The following is a 6169-nucleotide window of genomic DNA, read 5'->3' as shown; positions in this document are numbered from 1 at the left end:
CTAAGCCCTAGGCCCAAACCCCTATCTATTAGGTGCTAAGCCTATGTGGGTATGAATTGGTAACTAAGGTGGGGTTCCAGGTGGGGCCAATGAAGGGAGGTGCTAACACCAGAGCTAATCAGAGGAGCCTAACTTCTGGTGGTTCAGATGATGTTTGATGATGTCTGAAACTGTATAAAAAGGGAGAACAGAGCTATTTGTTTAAGGCTCTCAATCCTGGAGGCCCGGAACTCTGGGCAGCTGCTGTAAGGGCCTTCTGGCTGAACTCAGATGTTGATGGTTTTCTTGGTAACTATGAATTGTATTTGGTCTGTTGATGTTTGTAATTTGTTTGTATTTGCTCTGAAGTTCAGGGTGCTGGCTTTTTCCCCTGAACTAAGTGAATGATATTTGTATGCTCAATTAAATTGAGGTTGTTAACCCCTTAATGTTGCTTTCCTTAGTAAAGCAGATCAAAAGAACGTGGGCTTGCAGCGTTCTGTGAGCTGGTTGTTGTTGGTTTTACACCCCCCGCACAGCAGCTGCTAGCCAGATTGTTGAAATGGTGGGGAGAGCCACCTGGTCCCAGACAAGTAAATACAAGATATCAAATGTGTGTACATATACACACAAAATAAATACAATTTGGAGGAAATGAGAAAAGGCCTCTTAAAGAGATGGCATTTAAGGCAAGGCTTGAAAGATTCCAGGGGAGGGAGAGCTTACCCAACATGGGCTTGTGCCAGGGCACCAGAATGGGAGGGAGAATGTCATCTTCCAGCTGAAGGAGGCAAGTCTGGCTGGAACATAGCATCCAATTAGCCTGGAAGGACAAGCTGGAGCCAGATTTTGAGGAGCTCTCAAGGCCAGATGAAGGCATTTCATTTTCTCTTAGAGGCAATGGACAGCAACCTAGTCAGATAGGAGCAGTTTTGGTGGTTTGTCAGAGGTGGAGAACGGATGGTTTGAAGAGGGGAGGAGTGGAGGCAGAGAGATGAAGTAGGGGGCTATGGCAGGCATCCAGGTAAGTGATAAGAGCCTGCACCAGGGAGGTTTGGTTGTAAGATGGCCAAGGCTTGGCCACTTATTGCTTATGGGGAATGAGGGTGACTGGTGTACAGAACCAGGGAATTTAGGAGGGGAAAAGATGGGTTCTCTTTGGGACATCCAGGCAAAGAGGGCTAGCAGACATACAGCAGCAGAGCTGGAAGGAGCTTCTGACACCAGCCAGTATAATCCCCTTCTTTGACAAATGAGAGATGATCTTGGGAAAATTATTTCAGAGTTGGGACTCCAAGCCAAGTTTCTTTATTCCTCGTCCTGTCCTTTACCTCTATTACTAGTGTTCTTACTCTTATTAGTAAGAGTATTACCCATTTTTAACTTGCTGCTCACACCACTTAGGAAATTGTGGTCCTGGGCCTAGAACTCAGGTGTTCTGACTGATAATACAGTTCTTGTCCATACCCCAGGCTGTAGAGTTCTTTCTAAGAAACGAAAACCAGAGGCAAGTATGAAAATGAAACATGCTAACAGGACTTTTTAAAAATTGCCTTTGATTTTTTTTTCCAAGAAGCTATTACAAAAATACTCATATCTCAGCATTATGAAGACGGAATACTCAATTGCTAGTCTTGTTGCATTCTTAAGATTCCAATTAATTATAAAAATAACTAAAAATCTGGTAAGATTCTAGAAAGCAGGTGTAAAATAGGCGACAAATTGCTTTAAAATATTAACCTTAAAATTTTTTTAAAAAAGATAAATCAAGACTTTTCTCTATGAAATAAAAAAGAACAAAGGAACTGAAATTAAGAAGGGAAAACATCATTTTCTTCCTAGCTATGATACATCACACACGTCTCCTTTGATCTTAATTATGCCACCGGTAGAAGTAGCTTCCTTCTATAGTTGTGGGAGCAGCCTGATGCCCTCAAGGGACCTTCCTGTCACTGTAATACAGTTAGTCCAAATTCAAACTTGGGTCTGTCCTGATTGTCATTCCTACGCCTCTGTATACCACAGTTACCTCCCTGACAGGGTATGATGATAGTGCCTGACGTTAAGCTCTCATGTTCCTTAGTCCTTATGGAGCTGAGGCTTGGACTTTATATTAAAATCCAACAAGGTACATTCATGCCTCATCTTAAAAAAGTATCATGTACTTGTCTGTCGAAAGGTAGATGTTTACAAAGCAGAAATGATTGTACGTGACTTTGCAAGCCGTTAGGTAGTTCCCTCCCCTGCCAATGGATTTTTAATTTTTTTTCTTATATCTATATATTTAAAATTTATTTATTTAACATAATTAGTTTTCAGCATTGATTTTCACAAGAGTTTGAATTACAAATTTTCTCCCCATTTCAACCCTCCCCCCCCACTCCAAGATGATGTATATTCTGGTTGCCCTGTTCCCCATTCAGCCCTCCCTTCTGTCACCCCACTCCCCTCCCATCCCCTTTTCCCTTCCTTTCTTGTAGGGCAAGATACATTTCTACGCCCCATTGCCTGTGTATCTTATATTCTAGTTGCATGCAAAAACTTTTTTTTTTGTTTTTGAACATCTGTTTTTAAAACTTCGAGTTCCAAATTCTCCCCCCTCTTCCCTTTCCACCCACCCTCCCTAAGAAGTCAAGCAATTCAACACAGGCCACATGTGTATCATTATGTATAACCCTTCCACAATACTCATGTTGTGAAAGACTAACTATATTTTGCTCCTTCCCAACCCATCCCCCTTTATTGAATTTTCTCCCTTGACCCTGCCCCCTTTCCAAAGTGTTTGTTTTTGATTACCTCCACCCCCATCTGCCCTCCCCTCCATCATCCCACCCCTTTTTTTTTATCTTCTTCCCTCTTCTTTCCTGTGGGGTAAGATACCCAATTGAGTATGTATGGTATTCCCTCCTCAGGCCAAATCTGATGAGAGCAAGGTTCACTCATTCCCCCCTCACCTGCCCTCTCCCCTCCTCCCACAGAACTGCTTCCTCTTGCCACCTTTATGCGAGATAATCCACCCCATTCTATCTCTCCCTATCTCCCTCTCTCAGTATGTTCCTCTCTCATCCCTTAACTTGATTTTATTTCTTTTAGATATCTTCCCTTCATCTTCAACTCACCCTGTGTCCTCTCTCTCTCTCTCTCTTTATATATATATATATATATATATATATATATATATATATATATATATATATATACACACATATATATACACACATACATATATACATACATACACATTTACTTATATATATGTGTATATATATATATATATATATATATATGCATATTCCCTTCAGCTACCCTAATACTGAGGTCTCATGAATCATACACATCATCTTTCCATGTAGGAATGTAAACAAAACAGTTCCACTTTAATAAGTCCCTTGCAATTTCCGTTTCTTGATTACCTTTTCATGCTTCTCTTGATTCTTGTATTTGAAAGTCAAATTTTCTATTCAGCTCTGGTCTTTTCACTGAGAAAGCTTGAAATTCCTCTATTTCATTGAAAATGCATATTTTGCCTTGGAGCATGATACTCAGTTTTACTGGGTAGGTGATTCTTGCTTTTAATCCTAGCTCCATTGACCCCCAGAATATCGTATTCCAAGCCCTTCGATCTCCTAATGTAGAAGCTGCTAGATCTTGTGTTATCCTGATAGTGTTTCCACAATACTTGAATTGTGTCTTTCTGGCTGCTTGCAATATTTTCTCCTTGACCTGGGAACTCTGGAATTTGGCTATGATATTCCTAGGAGTTTTCTTTTAGGGATCTTTTTCAAGAGGTTATTGGTGGATTCTTTCAATTCCTATTTTGCCCTCTGGTTCCAGAATCTCAGGGCAGTTTTCCTTGATAATTTCTTGAAAGATGATATATAGGCTCTTTTTTTGATCATGACTTTTAGGTAGTCCAATCATTTTTAAATTATCTCTTCTTGATCTGTTTTCCAGGTCAGTGGTTTTTCCAATGAGACATTTCACATTGTTTTGGTTCTGTTTAATAATTTCGTGATTTCTCATAAAGTCATTAGCTTCCATTTGCTCCATTCTAATTTTTAAGGAATTATTTTCTTCAGGACCTCTTTTTTCATTTGACCAATTCCGCTCTTCAAGACATTCTTCTCCTCATTGGCTTTTTGGGGATCTTGTGCCATTTGGGTTAGTCTATTTTTAAGGTGTTATTTTCTTCAGTAATTTTTGGGTCTCCTTTAGCAAACTATTGAATTGTCTTTCACGATTTTCTTGCATGACTCATTTCTCTTCCCAATTTTTTCCTCTACTCCTCATACTTGATTTTCCAAATCCTTTTTGAGCTCTTCCATGACTTGAGACCAATTCATATTTTTCTTGGACTCTTTTCATGTAGGATCTTTGACATTGTTGTCTTCTATCTGTATGTTTTGCTCTTCTTTCTCACCAAAGTAAGATTCTATGGTCTAAGGTTTTTATGCTGTCTGCTCATTTTCCCAGCCAATTACTTGACTTTTTATCTCTTTGCCAAGATAGAACTCTGCTTCCAGAGTGGAGAGTGCTCTGTGTCAAGCCTCAGGGGTTTTGTGCTGCTGTTTTCAGAGCCACTTCTAGGCACCTCTAAATTTTCAGTTTTTCTGAGATGGTTTGGTCCAATTAGAGGTGTTTGCACCTCTCCTGGCCTGTGCTCTGCTCTGTGAGTGACCTCAAACACTCTTCTCTGATGTGTAACTACCAGAAGGACTCCCTCTCTACAGCCACAAAAAGCTTTGCAACACCAGTGCTCCTCCTCCCCCCAAGGAGCACCACCCAGGACTGTGACCCAGATCCAAGCAAGGCAAACCAAGAGATTCCTGCCTCAGTGCCAGTAAAGAGATCCTTGCATTCTCCCTCTGATCAGCCACTTGATTTCCCTCCACAATCTGTGGGTCTGGAGCTCAGGAAGCAGCCACCGCTGCTTCTGCCACTGCTGCTGCTGCAGCCACATCTGCCACCCTGGGGGCTGGGGCTGGACCACACCCTTCTCTTATCCAGGTCCAACAGGGTCTTCCCACTGACCAGCTAGGTTCTCTTTGGTGTTTGTGGGTCAAGAAGTCTGGAAACTGCCATAGCTCAGTGATTCAGGGGCCTGAGGCCTGCTGCACCTGGTCTGCTCTAACCTGGTCTGTCCCATCAAGGCCCATGCTGGGCTGCACTCCATTTCCAGCAGGGTGCAATAGACCCTTCCCAGCAATCATCCAGGCCATCTTGGGCTGGAGACTTGTTTCCCTCTGTCATTTCATGCATTCTGTAGCTCTAGAATTTGTATACAATGATTTTTATAGGTGTTTGGAGGGATTTGGGGAAGAGCTCAAAGAAGTCCCTGTTTTCAGTCTGCAATCTTGGCTCCACCCCTGATTTGAATGTTTAACACATTTCTCACCTCTGGTGGTAAATGATTTGTTCACAATGACCCTGGCAAAAATGCTTACTTAGTGTGACTGAAGTACATACTTCATTGCCCATGTGGAGAATGTAATACATTGGTAAAAGTGACAAACTAGGGGTAAAATACACACACACACACACACACACATACATACATAAATACAGATACACACAAATGCATATATACGCACACATGTGTATATGTCAATATGCACATATGTCCCTAATGTATGTATAAATGTGTATATGTGTGCGTATATATACATGTTTATTTGTATATGTGTGTATGTACATATACACATACATGCATATACACATACACCTAGATAATATTTAATAAAAATCTATTTCATAGATTCTATTGAGATAGCACATCAACTTATATCCCCACTGAATTTCTTACCTCAGGTCATACATGTGTAATCCTGGGGGATAATATCAGGTTATATTAAGTAGAAGTATATACACCCTCACATTAAATAAGGCATAGGGTAGCATGCTTTCCTAAGTTTTGTTCTTCACTTTGACCCATATTGTTTCCTTTTTCTTTTTTTGTTTACAACATCTCTAATTTGCATTCTTCTTAGATTATAGGATCAGAGATTTAAAGCACAAAGGGACTATTAAAGGACATGGAGTGCAAGCCACCTATTTGTCTCAACAATCCAGTTAGCAGCTGCTGTGGGTGGTGTAAAACGAACAGGGGGGTGGAGCCAAAATGGCAGCTGGAAAGCAGGGACATGGGTGAGCGCCCCACCTCCCAGATCTTTCCAAACACCTATAAAAATGG

Source organism: Trichosurus vulpecula, assembly GCF_011100635.1.
Source record: "Trichosurus vulpecula isolate mTriVul1 chromosome X unlocalized genomic scaffold, mTriVul1.pri SUPER_X_unloc_6, whole genome shotgun sequence".
Classification (NCBI taxonomy): domain Eukaryota; kingdom Metazoa; phylum Chordata; class Mammalia; order Diprotodontia; family Phalangeridae; genus Trichosurus; species Trichosurus vulpecula.
The sequence above is the reverse complement of the archived record's forward strand: the minus strand, read 5'-3'. Positions refer to the sequence as shown.